Genomic DNA, 15,510 nt, shown 5'->3' with positions numbered 1-15,510 from the left:
CCCTCCACCACTCCCGCCCCCTGCGCCCCGGGCGCTCCCACTCAGCGCCCCGGCCCACAGCGCTCCCAGATTCCTGAGGACAAGCTCCTCATTCCGGGCTCTGGATCTCCACTCCCAAGTGGACCCCAGGAAAGGGTGGCAGGGATGCTTCCAAGGAAAAAGGCAAGTGGGAGCGAGGAAATTGTGTATGGCAAAGGCCGTGTTTACAGTGCATTTTTATTCCTGGGCACAGGCTCGCTGGCCAGGTCTTTGCCCCGTTAGGAAGTGTGGATCCAAGCCAAGCCCTTCCCGGTGCACACAAAGAGACCAATCGTGCGCATGTGTCTAATCCCTCTGCTACTGGAGACGTGAAGCACTCTGGCGAGGCAGCCGGCTGCCCGCCTCCTTCCCATCGAGCAGCCAGGGTCGGAGTGGATGGATTGATGCACGCCTTTTGGTTAACTATGACCGAAAGTGGATCCTGGCTTTGCATCTTTTAGCGGAAACGGGGACCATAGCTGTTACCTGGAAGCAAGTGATTTATGGAAACGATCAACTTGTAAAAACAAGGAAGAACTTTCTCCCCTTAATGTAGGAACACATAACGTTTTAAAATAGACTATTCTCTACGGTTTAGAAATTGTAATTTAAAATGTTACCATTTTTATAAGATTCAAGGAAAAAATAGGAAGCATTGAATTTTGGCTGGGGGTAATATATGGATTTTTGCTATGGGAATATAAGAATATAAGAATAGTTAGTGTCTTGGTAGTTTAGGATTTTTCTAATTAAGAAAAAATGTAAAAGATTTAAAATTTTATAACTGACTCCTTTATTTATAGAATCCATATTTAGTAAAAGTTCAAAAGATCATGTTTATTTCTGCTCATTATAGGGATCAGCATTTTTCCATGTTTTCCAGTTAAAATTTCTTAGCCCTATTGGGAACACAATAATATTAAGAGAGAAAGGAAATTATTTCATTGAGGAGAAAAAAACAACACAATATGAAAGCTAAAATAACAAAATAGGATGCCCCTGACCCCAACCACATTGACACCTCAGGGGTGATTTTTGTCCCATCATTATTAAAAGGCTCCATCTAGAGCCCACATAACCTAACAGGAACTCTAACTTGCCTTATCAGCATACTATTCCTTTTCATTCATTTATGCAGCAGACATTTGTTTGGTCTATCAAGCATGCAGAGCACCAGATGCTGGGGCATATACTTAAAATCACATGGCAAGATTCCTTAGGCTGTCCCTCTGGAAGGAGCTCAAACTCTGACCTTCCCAGAAAACCTGCATAAACTCCATTTAACTCAATGGGATTCCTTCTTCTAAATACCTGGGCATGTTCCACTCATTTGTTACTATTACATACACCACGTGGCTATTATTCTTTTGTTTATATGGAGACTTTTATATTTTCAGATGCTTTAAATACATTATTTTATTCAGTCTGCTTTGAAATTCCATGTGTTATGCAAAATTTACTTGCCATGTGTAATAGATGAGGAAACAGTCTCAGAGCCCTCAATTGCAGAGCCATTATTTCAAGATTGGTTTTGGGTCTACAATAATTTCCAATTCCACCATTATTTCCACAAATCAATTGTAAAATATTTGAAGTCAGGGATTAATTTTGTCTCAATAGCAATCTTAGTACTTACTTAAGGGTGAAGTATGGCTTGTAAGTCTGGTTTTTAATAAATACATAATGGTTATGCCTTTGCACATGTGCTTGTGTAGGTCTTTTAACCCCTAATATGATTTAAATATGATGCTTAAATTTCTGATATAGCAATTTGTGTGTGTGTGCCTATAATAAGTACCCTCTCCCTCTTATTCTGTTTGTTTGCCACTTTAACACGAGGTTATTTGTCGTATAAATTAGTGTGAAATGTCAGATGTGAAGCCGCGACCGGCACAGCTAGGGTTCAAGGTCTGGAGAAGGGGCCACACACAAATGGATATACTAGACAAGAAATGTAAATTTAGAAGGCATGGGGGGAGCCAGGCGGAGACCTTACTCTCTAGCAGAGAGGTTCCCTGAATGCCTGGACCCAATTGCTTTCTATTTAGTAGAATACACATTTGCCCTTTAGCAAAGCAAACAGACATATCAATAGTAAGGTTTGGTAAACAATAAAGTATTATCAGGTTAGGGAATTGCCTTTAGCCATTCATCCAGCAGCAGGGTAATACAATGCTGATTTTCAGCCCTTGCTGAATATCAAAGTCCATTAGCCCTCTAAAGGATTTCTTGCATAATTATGCTAACTACTTGTTGGTCTTAGCCTCTGGCAAATTAGGTTGATTGTATCCTCATTATACCATTTACTGTGGTCAACTAAGCCTCCAACTTTCTGCTAACTAGAAATGTGACTTAGAAATTTAAGTACATTCTTTTTTCTTTCCAAGAATAATTTTATAAGAAAAAAACATGTGACAAAATCAAGCACCCATTTATGATAAAAACTCTCAGCAAAGTAGAAATAGAGGGAACATAGCTCTACATAATAAAGGCCTGTTATGACAAACCCAAGCTAACATACTCAACAGTGAAAAGTTAAAAGCATTTTCCTTAAGATCTCAAACAAGACAAGAATGTCCACTTTCACCATTATTATTCAGCATGGTATTGGAAGTCTGAGTGACAGCAATCAGACAAGAAAAAGAAAGAAAAGGCATCCAAATTGGAAAGAAAGAAAGAAAAAACTGTCATCATTTGCAGATGACATGATGTTCTATGTAGACAAGCCTAAAAAATTCACCTAAAAGTATTAAAATTGAGAAATTCATTTAGAAAAGTAGCAGAATACAAAATTAATATTCAGAAATTGGTTGCATTTTTACACCAATAACAAACTATCAGAGAAATTAAGAAAACAATCCAATTTATAATTGAATAAAAGAATACCTAAGAATAAATTTAACAAAGGAAGTACAAAACTCAGAAAATTATAAAACATTGAAGAAAGGTATTGAAGAAGATACAAATAAATGGAAGCATAAACCATGCTCATGGATAGGAAAATTAACATTGTTAAAGTGTTCATACTACCCCAAACAATCTATACATTCAATGCAATCCCTGTCAAAATACCAATGACATTTTTCATAAAAATAGAACAATCTTAAAATTTGTATGGAACCACAAAAAACAATACCCAAATAGTTAAAGCAATCTTGAGAAAGAAGGATATAAAACCATACTACAAGGCCATAGTAATCAAAACAAGATGATACTGGCATAAGAACACACACAGATCAATGGAACGATATAGACGGTCCAAAAATAAACCCATGACTATGTGATCAATTAATTTGACAAATGAGGCAAGAATATACAATGGGGTAAAAACAGTCTTTTGAATGAATGGTGTTAGGAAAATTGAACAGATGCATGTAAAAACAAACAAACACATGAAACTAGACCACTTTCTTACACTAGATATAGGAATAACCTCAAAATGAATCAAAGAGTTAAATGTCAGAGCTGAAACCATAAAAATCCTAGAAGAAAACATGGTAGTAAACTATTTGACATTGTTCTTAATTATATATATATATATATATTTGAATATATCTTTTACGGCAAGGGAAACAATAGAAAAAAATTAACAAATGGGACTACATCAAATGAAAGCAATCAATAAAACAAAATGATAACCTACTATATGGGAATATATTTGCCAATGATACACCTGATACGGGGTTAACATCCAAAATACTTAAAGAATTCATACAATTTAACACACACACACACCACAGATAATCTGATTTAAAAATGGGTAGAGGACCTGAATAGACATTTCACCAAAGAGGACATACAGATGGCCAATAGACATTGGAAAAATACTCAATGTAACTAGTCATCAGAAAAATGCAAATTAAATCACAATGAGATACTACCTCACACCTGTCAAAATGGCTATCTATATATTTAAAAGCCTAAGTGACCGTCCAACCATTTGACCGTCTAACCGGTAGCTATGACACGCAATGATCACCAAGGGGCAGACATTCCAACTAGTAGCTATGATGTGCACTGACCACCAGGGGGCAGACGCTCAACACAGGAGCTGCTGAGCTGCAGCGACTTGGCAGCTGCAGTTCTTGGGTGACACACCCGGAACCAGAGAGTAAGGAGCCTGATTCCGGGTGCATCACCCGAGAAACGCCCTCTTGCAATCTGGGACCCTCGGTGGATGTCAGAAAGCTTGTTTAGGCCTGATCCCCTCAGTCCAGGACGAGGGTCCTTACCAGTGCATGAATCCGTGCACCAGGCCTCTAGTCATTAATAAATCAACAAACAACAAGTGTTGGTGAGGATGTGGAGAAAGGGAACTCTCATGCACTGTTGATGGAAATGCAGATTGGTGCAGCCACTGTGGAAAGCAGTATGGAGTCACCTAAAAAAATAAATATGGAACTACTATAGGACGCAGGAATCCCATTTCTGGGTATTTATCAGAAAAATATTCAAAACATTAATTCAAAAATATATATGCACCCCTATGTTTATCACAGCATTATTTACAATAACCAAGATATAGAAGCAACCCAAGTGTCCATTGATAGATGACTGGATAAAGAAAAGGTTGTACATATATGCAATGGAATATTATTCCACCTAAAAAAATGAAATCTTACCATTTGTGACAACACGAATGGATCTAGAGCAGTGGTTCTCAACCTTCTGGCCCTTTAAATACAGTTCCTCATGTTGTGACCCAACCATAAAATTATTTTCGTTGCTACTTCATAACTGTAATGTTACTACTGTTATGAATCATAATGTAAATATCTCATATGCAGGATGGTCTTAGGCGACCCCTGTGAAAGGGTCGTTTGACCGCCAAAGGGGTCGCGACCCACAGGTTGAGAACCGCTGATCTAGAGGATACTATGGTAAGTGAAATAAATGAGATTGAGAAAGACAAATACCATATGATTTCACTTATATATGGAATCTAAAAAGACAAAATAAATGAACAAACAAAACAGAAACAAACTCATAGATACAGAGAACAAACTAATAGTTTCCAGAAGGGAGGAGGCTGGGTGAAAAAGGTGAAGGGATTAAGATGTACTAATTAGTAGTTACAAAATAGTCACAGGTATGTAAAGTATAGCATAGGGAATATAGTCAATAATATTATAATAACTATGTAGGGTCCCAGGTGGATACTAGACTTATCAGGGGAATCACTTTATAAGTTATGTTGTACCCTTGAAATTAATATAATATTGAATGTCAATTGTAATTAAAAAATAGAGATTAATTCATAAGAAGTGCTCTCTGTATCCAACTGAATCACATCAAAAGGAACAAAATGTCCAATTGTCCCACTGATTAGAGAGTTCAAATATTGTCAGCCTGATCCATACATTGTAAAATTCTCCACTTAATGGTTTTTTGCAGCTACTGGTGATGGTTGTTTTGATACATTATTTCTTTAGGGATTGCAAATTGTGATTTTCTAATTGGAGTTTATTCCTGAATTCATGAGCTATTTTCTTATCAAACAAAACTTTCCTTTGCAAACTAAAGGATTGCCCTGAAATAGATTCCTTAAAAGGAAGGTAGGGAATATGCTTGATTCTTAACCTTTATCAACCATTGTTTTTTCATAAATATTGAATTGGTTCTAGCAAATACAAAAGGAAACCCTGCTCCCTTTGGAATGCCATCCAGAAATGGAGTTTTTATTTAAATCCATCACTGCCATTACTTTTCTCAGTGTTTGAATTACCTTTTCCTTGACCAGTGGAGCTGCCTCCATTGACATTTTCCATTTGTTTGTTTTCATCAGGTACCCAAGGACCTTAATAGCTTTGTTGTGATCAATCACAAGATATACCAGGCTCATCTTGTCCATTTCCAACTCCAGACCTGGAATCCATTATTTCTCCTAGGAACCTTTGTTCATTTTAATGGAAATTGAAATTCAGTTCTCATGATCTGGTTACTATGGTGTATTTGTTTTTAGTTGAGTTTTATTTTGTTTTGTTGTGATACTGATCGTAAGCTTTTCAGTTACAAAGAAATGAAATTCTTCTAGAAAAAAATGATCAGTTTTTACAGAAATTTCCACTTCAAATGAATGCTGACAGATTTCATATTTAAGGATTGCTTCTTCTCCTGAGAGGGTTTCATTATGTGAAATATCTACAAGTTTCCAAAGTCAAATCTACCAAACAAACAAAAATCTACCTCTCTTTTTAAGAAACTATTTTTATTAGCTTTGGGTTTATTCTCCCACTGCTGCTTTTTGATAGTATAAGGGAAGACATATATGTGCCCCTATTTCTGTTTTTCTTACACACCTTAAATTGCATACTATTCACACTTTTATCACTATAATAAGCCTCTATATTGGGCCCCAAAGATCCTCACCTCTTGGTATGAAGTCCCATGTAATTCCTCCTTTTGAGTGTGAGCTGGACTTTTTGATTGACATCTAGTAAAGAGAATGGCAGAGGTGATGGAGTGTCCCTCCTAGATTAGGTTACACTGCATATCTAAAAGCTTATTTGTTGTAGAACAAGCATGATCATCAGAGCAAGAGACAATATAACTTCCATGAGCTTTAGTTTTGCATAATTAACAAAGGTAAATATCAATAATTTAGATATATCTATCAATATCAGGTAGTGTCCATCACATAGTTGATATAAAATGTGTCCATTGTCTTCTTCTGTTTTAAAGAATTGCTTTGGTATAAGGGTTTGTCTTCTCCATATTTCTAGGAACATTATATCTTGAATTGCAATCAGTGTCATCTACATGTATTCCTGCTATCATTATTTTAAACTCAGAGAAACAATAAATTGTTATATTTAAGAACTCATTTACTTCAATCTAATGACCAGTCCAAATATATATATTATTGAATAAACAAGGTGTATTACTAATTACAATCAAAATGGTTTTTCTAGTTGATTCACAGATATTGTACACCCAGGTCTTTTAATATTGTGTATATAGTATTTACCAACATTTGTATAATAACTAAAACACTTAATATTGTATTGTACAGCTACCTTATTTTTAAAATGACAGTGTATCTAACAGAGAGGCAACTTGAAAGTCAATAAAGACTATGGGATTCTGTAAGCTATAATTGAGGGAATTTTTGATATTAAGTTTCTTTGGTAAAATTAAAGTGGGTATTCAATACAAACAAAATGTTCCAAATAATCTATATATATAAAAGCCTAATATGCAAATTGTCCTCACAGGAGTTCGACTGGGAGACCCATCACTCACTATGACGTGTGCTGACCACCAGGGGGTGACGCAGAATGAAGGAAGGCCCCGGCCAGCAGCCGGCAGCTCCAGAAGGGAGGCTCCGGCCTGCAGCTGGAAGGCCCCGATCAGCCCTGATCGCTGGCCAGGCCTAGGGACCCTACCTGTGCACTAATTATGTGCACTGGACCTCTAGTTGGTATGATAATCAAGTGACAATTGAATGAATGAAAACAGTATAACCTTAACACACATTATAAATGTAAATCACATTATCTATAACTTTAATTATTACAAACCATTTGAAAACTATTTAGAAGATAGAAGAAAAAGAACTTTTACTTCACCAAAGACTGCACTTAACTCTCTAATAGCAGACTTAGACAAATATAGATATCTTCTTGTTCATGGTGAAGAAAATATTCAACATATCCAGTATGAGTCTCTGAACATAGCTTGCTCACTAAATAAATAGAAACCATTACTAAATTAAAGTATGAAAAGCAACTTGTGGAGGGCACTTACAACACATTTTTTTAAATAAAGAGAATATTGATTCTAAATAAAGAGAAGACATTATACAGTAGAGTTGGATGAATTAAGGAGAGAATGAAATAAAAAGATGGAAGCTTAGAACTTCCATCAGAAAAGAAAAAGTCAGTATCATCAAAAAACCAAACCAAAACAAAACCCAAATCACTGAGAAGTTTATACTTAAAGAGCATTCAAAGAGTGAGTAGGAAAATACAATGATAGGAATTTTCCCCCTCTAAGTATGTATCCTAACATACACTGAGGCTGAATGACTGGCTATCTGGCTTAAGGAGTCATGGGAGATTTTATAGACCACAGCATGGGGACCAGACAAGGCTCTGGGTCAGTCATGACTCACAGAGGCAATTTCTCATCAAGGTTTCACAAACCCCACTGAGTCAGTGGTGTCTTCCTGCTCCAGTCCCCTCATTACAATAGTAATCCGTAAAGCTCCAAGAGTCAGAAAAGATGTCAGAGTTTATCTTGCTCCTATTCCCTGAACTTTAAATATCAGTTGGAGCCGGTTTCTTTCGGAACACAGGTAAGCATCAGGTGCATTCCATGACATTTAATTTAGGCAACAGAAATAAAAACCGTCTGTGGAACTGTCTCACGATTCAAAATATTCTGAATTTGTACCATAATATCAGATTCATGGCAGATAATTAGGGAAAGAACAAATTCAGTTTTCTGCTTTCTTGAGTTCACTTCAGTGCTGTTTGAATAGTAGATTCCCTTATGATGAGCTTTAGGTCTTAATCATATCAGTTCTCTGAAAATGATAGGAGGTTAAAAATAGTCTATATAGAAAGATGAAAGATAAAATAAAAGGCAAGGAATGGCAAAAAGGGGGATCATTTTAAAGATAAAAAGAACTAATGCCAAAAATGATGGCTTTAAAAGTAAAAATTTGAACTATGTCATATTTTTATATCTTATAAGCCCACAATATATTCATGAGACATTTATAACTCGAATATGATTATATTCTAGGTAATGTCTCAATTTAAAAAAAGTATAACATTATATGGCATGAAACTATCAAGTTTCAATAAACCTGCAAACATCAGAAAAAAATAAACAGCATTTTACAAAAGCCAGTGACAAAAGTATACATTAATAGTAAAATACTTAATAAACTCAAACCACTTATTTTTTTGACAGCTACACTAATAAAAGACTGTTTGGATCAAAGAAGTAATTGAATTTCAATAGATTATTTTAAATATATAATGAAGGGACACTATATAAAAATATTATGGGCCATATATTCAAAGCTTTACTGAGATGTAAATCCATGGTTGTAAATTACATCATTGTTAAAAAATAATATGATATGGCCCCAGTTAGGTGGCTCAGTTGGTTGGAGCATTATTCCATAGACTAAAAGCGTTGCAGGTTCGATTCCTGGTCCGGGCATATATCTAAGTTTCTGGTACAATTCCTGAAACCTATGTTGGGATGGGTACAAGAGGCAACTGATACATGTTTCTCTGTCATATCAATGTTTCTCTCTTTCCCTTCCTCTCTCTCTCTAAAATCAATAAACATATCCTTGGGTGAGGATTTAACAATATTAACAAAAAATAATAATATGACATGTAACATATAGTGTTTATTGTGTGTCAGAAATTCTTCTGAGCATTTTATATACATTAACTCATTTAATCCTTACAGAAGCCCTGCAAGGTATTGTCTCCTTTCTGTTGGAGAATCTAAGGTGTGGAGGGGTTAAGAAACTGGCTCCAAATACAGCTCTTATGTAATTCAGCTGTCTGACTTTTGAGCTTGTAATTTTTAATGTTGTAATTTTCTTTCTCAAAAATAGAAATAAAGAAACTAATTACTCAACTAGAATACATTTTAAGTTAAGGAAAATAGAAGGATTATTATACCAAATTAAAGAAAGGTACTTGTAAAAAATATAACGAAATAGCAAAGTTGATAAATCCAAGAGTTTATGTTCTGAAAATGCTGATATAATCATCAAAAGAAGGTAAATTATAAATAAAATTAGACCTAAGCAAAATACATAAATAAAAAGAAAATAGGAGTGTATAGAACGTTATGCTGGACAATTTAATAAATGGAAAACATTTCCTTAAAGATTATTCATTCATTCAAGTTGTTAATTAATACAGCAATTATACTCTGGTGCTACCTAGGAACCAGGACTACAGCTCTGAATAAGACAAACCACACTGAGATATCACCTCACCCCTGTTAAAATAGCTACTGTCTAAAATAGCTAATAGCTAAAGGTAAGAAACAAGTATTGGTGAGGATATGGAGAAAAGGAATGCTTTTGCACTGTTGGTGGGAATGTAAATTGGTGCAGTCACTATGGAAAACAGTATGGAGGTTTCTCAAAAATAGAAGGTGGAACTGATATCTGCACCTCCATGTTCACTGCAGCATTATTTACAATAGCCAAGATATGGAAACAAACTATCCTCCATGTTAATTGCCGCATTACTTACAACTAGAGGCCTGGTGCACAAAATCCATGCATGGGTATGGTCCCTAGGCCTGGCTGGCGATCAGGGCCGATCGGAGCCTTCCGGCTGTTGGTTGGGGCCTCCCTTCATTTCATGCCACACCCTGGTGGTCAGTGCATGTCATAGTGAGTGATCGGTTTCCCGGTCAAACTCCCATGGGACAATTTGCATATTAGGCTTTTATATACTAGTATATAGATAGCCAAGATATGGAAACAACCTATCCACAACAACTGATGGATAAGGGAGTAAAGAAGATGATATATATTTCAGCCAGAAAAATGATGCAATCTTGTCATTTGCAACAGCATTCCTCAAGTGTATAACGATCACTAAAATTTCATAGTTCAAGTGCCTATGATCCTAAATCAAGCAGAGCCCAGGGCTCCTGAATTGTAGAGATCGATGTTGGCCTTCAGGACTGCACTTTTCAGTTTAGCTGCGGTCCAGCTATTATGTGATAATCATTTGACTGATATAACGAACCACTTAATGGATATCTCATCCGCATAGTGTCCATACTAACCTTTTTAATGTATTTTCGTAGTCTTGCTGGGCCACACCATCTCCCCTGTTTATTTTTCCTTCAGTTATTCATTTATTCATTCAGCAAATCCTTATGGAGTACTTATAGCAGAGCAGGCTGTTCTAGACACTGGAGAAACTATAGGGATGAGACAGACAAGAATTTCTGCCTTCAAGGAACTGATATCTTAGTGAGAAAAAAAATAATTAAGATGTGTAATGTTTTACATAGTGAAAAGCCCAAATTTAACTCTAAACAGAAAGAGGCAGAGCTTTCAAAACATTTCTTCCAATATCTTTAGAGGGTGGCTAGACAGTTCTTGCTGGAGACATGAAGTAGGTTCTATTACTCTGCGACAGACAGGAAGTTAGACTTGGAGAGATTAAATAGCTGAGGGTAAAATACATGGATTCTGACTCTTGTGAAGACTTTAAAAAAGACATATTTTCTTGAGTTTTATTGATTTCATGCCAAAGAATTTAAGCTTAAAAGGATAGGGAGAAAGGGGTCTGATATATCTGTAATACTAGTAGAAAGCAGGAAAATCTTGTCTGTCAAGGAATAAAGAAAATCAATAGGAGGAAGTCTCAGCAGTTCCTGGGAGAAATTATTGCAAAATGCATCAGAAATCATGTTCATGGCTTGGGATGGCACAACGTATGGACCAGAGATAACACAAATTTGAGATTAAAATCTAAATTGACAAACACAATCACGTAGGAACCAGTGAGTCCTGAGACCTTAACTATGGGGCTTTGTTCAAAAGGAACATGTCTGGCAGGAAAATGTGCCAGTTATTGATGGCCATGTAGAGGAATGTGTCTGACTATGCAGACATTCACGCGCCTAAGAATAGAAGCATGGTTGACTGTGTGTGCATGAAGAGAGATGTGAAGAAACAAAGAAATGGGGAGTTGGAAAGAGTTAGGGATAGAAAGAGAGGGAGAGAGAGGAAAAGCTGGAGAGATTACAGGAGAGAGTAAAGGAGGGAGAAACAGAGGAAGAGAAAGTTTGAGAAGAGGAGATGGGAAGGGAGAGAGGGAAAGGAGAAAAAGAAGAAGGCAGGGAAGAGAAAAGGGGAAGAGAAAAGGGGAAGAGAGGAGGGGACAGACAGACAATGAGAGAGAAAAGAATAGATGATGATGTAAACAGATGATGCGTTTCCAATAACAAACTGTGATATGGAAGGGTATACAGTATATATTTTTAAATTTATCTTTATTGCTGAGAGTATCACAGAAACTCCTCATCACCCCTCCCTCCCAAAAGGAAGGCTATATTTTAAAGATTTGTTTGGATGAATTCCTTTACTAAAGGAAGACTTATAATGATCCTCAAGTGAGTATTAGAGTGGATGTTTGAAAAAGAGATTGGAGTTTTCTGGGTTTAAAGAATAAAACTGAGAGAGAGAGATGGGAAGGTACAAGAAGGGATTTCCCACTCAATTTACTACAGTCATTTACAGTTTGCGCTATTCAGAAACAGCCTATAATATCTCCTGAGACAGCATTTTTCTGCCACTAGGAGATTCAAGAAGGAACCTACTCTCCTGACTGTTAATGGAGAGATGCACACATTTATCAGGTGGTTGTTCGAGATGCTTCTAAAATCACCTACAGCCACGGGTTTATGAAACCTCTTATAAAATCAAAGACATTTCACATGGATTTCTCGAATCTCTCTGATTATTTTGTATCTTCATTCATCTTACTTGGCAGGTGTTCCCTTGTGCAAAGGTCCCTTCTGCTTTGCTGAGCTTTCTTCTCCATCTGTGCTCCTCATTTATCTTCTACATTCTCCCCATCATTCCTCAACCTAACCCTATGAATTCATCTTATTCAACCAAAAATGTACTGACTTCCACTGCCTTTTTAAAAAAATATATTTTTATTGATTTCATAGAGGAAGGGAAAGGGAGAGAGAGAGAGAGAAACATCAATGATGAGAGAGAATCATTGATTGGCTGCCTCCTGCACGCACCCTACTGGGGATCGAGCCTGCAACCCAGGCATGTGCCCTTGACTGGAACTGAACCCAGGACCCCTCAGTCCACAGACCGAAGTTCTCGCCCCTGAGCCAAACCAGCTAGGCCTGGCTTCCATTGCCTTTTAAAGCATTCTCTGAGACAGGTCACTATCTTGAGGGAGGAAGAGAAGAACTTGGATTTGGGTATTGTAGGGGAGAGTTTTTAAAAAGAGCCACAAAAAACTAGCTTGCTAGGATGAAAGGGGAATGAATGGAGAGCAGGAAAAATTGGCAAATATCTACTTCAGAAGTGCGCCACAATTGACATTTGTTACTACTGTATTATGTAGTAGGCAGTAGAAGGTAATACTGCCCATGTCTGTGTGCTTGGGCTCTGTCCTCCCTACACTGATACTCACATTATGTCTTTATTAATATCAGGTTGTCACATCCCTGACCCAGTGCCAGGTTTTGCCACAGCCCTAGGGTATGACTGTCACTTAATTCTTAGCTGATGGCACACACTTCTGATCCACAGCATGTTGCCTTGTTATTGTCACACTAACTGCTCCTCAGCATTTTAGCTTGTACCCTCAGCTGGAGGCCCAGATCTCTAATCAACAACCTTTACTGTCGCCTCAAGCTCTTTCTCCCTGTCTCGGTGTTCTTAGTCCTCTTCTTCCTTTCATTAGTTTTGCTGCCAGCTCAGTCCACTTCCATAGAGCAAGGAATGGACCTAACATCACTTCCCTGAGGAGATGAGGTAGAAAGTCATCTTTTGCTCTGTGATTGCTGGGATGAGCCACTGAGATAACTGAACCCACCTGACCCCTGGTGCACATGTGAATGGTACTTTTGTACACCTTCTTCAGGGGTGAGGGAAATATTCCAATCCATTGTTGTGCTTTCCTAGACCACTTATTTTTTTGTGATGTCATGAAATTCGTTACCCTCTGCAAAATTCTCCAGTAGCGCTTCATTGTTTCAAAGTAACTTTTAATTATAAAAGCAATATAAGTGTGTGGCATGGATGTTTGAAACCAGCCAAAAGAAAGTTCATTAGCTCTTGCACATCTGGGAAAACTTCAGAGAAGTGCATGTGACATGAATTGTGACACAGGCACCAACTTCTGGGGTCACGGTTGCATGGTCAGAGCAGAGGTTTGAAATTGAAGATGTCAGCGCAGACTATTAACGAGCTAGGACAATATAAGTGGAAAGTTTGGTGGTGGTGATGGTGGAGAGGAGTTATATACCTTCTTCCTATTATATTTTTCAATGTCTTTAAATTTTTAATATTTATAAATGAATTCTTTGCATTTTAATTAGCACCTCGACTGTTCTATCGTGTAATAGGGAATCCATAAACATTTACTTAATTGAATCTTTTTTCAGTGACTACTATAGAGGCATTCAACATTTAAGCACTTGTGTGAGGATAATTCTTATGCTAGAGGCATTAAGTTAGAGTGGAAAAAAACATAGTGCTTTAATGTCGCTAAATAATTAAGTGTGCTCTGAAGGTTGTTTCTGAAAGCCATTACTGCTTTTTTTAAGAGAGCAGTAAATTGTGAATGCATTTTAGCCTTGTTGTTCTTCCAAATGAAAATATGATAAAAAGGAGTAAGGCATTTTGTCTTTTAGTTTATAATAGTGAAAATTTGTCCTTTGATTAGAGTCAATATGGAAAAATAAATTCTAAATGACACCTTTTTTAAAAAAAAAAAGAAAGAAAAATTGTCTCCACAATATACTTTCTATGTAAGTCTTGCTCTACAAGAAATGGAAGAGTCATATTTATTAAGATAAAGTACATTAGAACATGCGTGAGGAGGTGGCAGGGGAGAGATGGTGGGGTTATTAAACTGAGAGTTCAGGAGAATTCCTGAAATAAAGGCAGATGCTCTCAGATTGGAGAAAAAATTGTCCAGTGTTTATACACACATCAGTACTCAAATGTTGGGCCATTTCAATTCACTGTCCCTGAGTTGGTACTCTCCCAATCTATTTAAAGCCTCTTAAATCAGGATCCACTTCCCCAAAGGCAGTGTGACAAAGTCAAGATATTTATCATGGCAAAAATATTTGGATGTAGGAAATTTCTCATAATAGCCTTCAAATCATGTGTTTGACCATATTGGATGACAAACATTATTCCTGTAAACATTAATGTACTCATCTTTACTTACTATAAATGCATAATAAAAGTATTTTCATACAGTAGGGGCATATATGTTGAATAAAAGTTCTGGGACCAAGATTTAAGAAGAAAAATGAACTAGCTTTGTTTCATATCTCTGTGAGCCTGTGAAAAGTGCTGTGTGCAGAAAGCAATAGAAAGACATATTATAAAGCAAATAATGCACTTTTTAGGATAAGCTATATTGATTATTCTCTGAAGAATAAAGGAGGAAATTATGTGCCCAAATGAAGAAAATCTGGGGATATTTTGAATGGAAAATACATGCAAAGAAACTATAACTGTAAATTCACTGAACAAATGATTAATGAAAAGAAGGGCAATTATTATAACATTATTCTAATAGGGAACATCTAGAGTTATGTCAAGACCAAGTTATTAAGACTAAGACAAGGAAACCAATGAATATAAGACTTGAGGGATTCTAGAGGAAGAGATCAGGTGTTAGAAATGGAAGAATGAGAACGAGTCATGGTCTGTGGTCATTATCAACACTGCTTCCTTGGGTAGTCTCTCTGGCTTCCTCTCCTCCCTTTGCTATCTGTGAA

This window comes from Myotis brandtii, unplaced genomic scaffold (assembly GCF_000412655.1).
Source record: "Myotis brandtii unplaced genomic scaffold, ASM41265v1 scaffold154, whole genome shotgun sequence".
In the NCBI taxonomy this organism is placed as follows: domain Eukaryota; kingdom Metazoa; phylum Chordata; class Mammalia; order Chiroptera; family Vespertilionidae; genus Myotis; species Myotis brandtii.
This window is presented reverse-complemented; position numbering follows the sequence as displayed.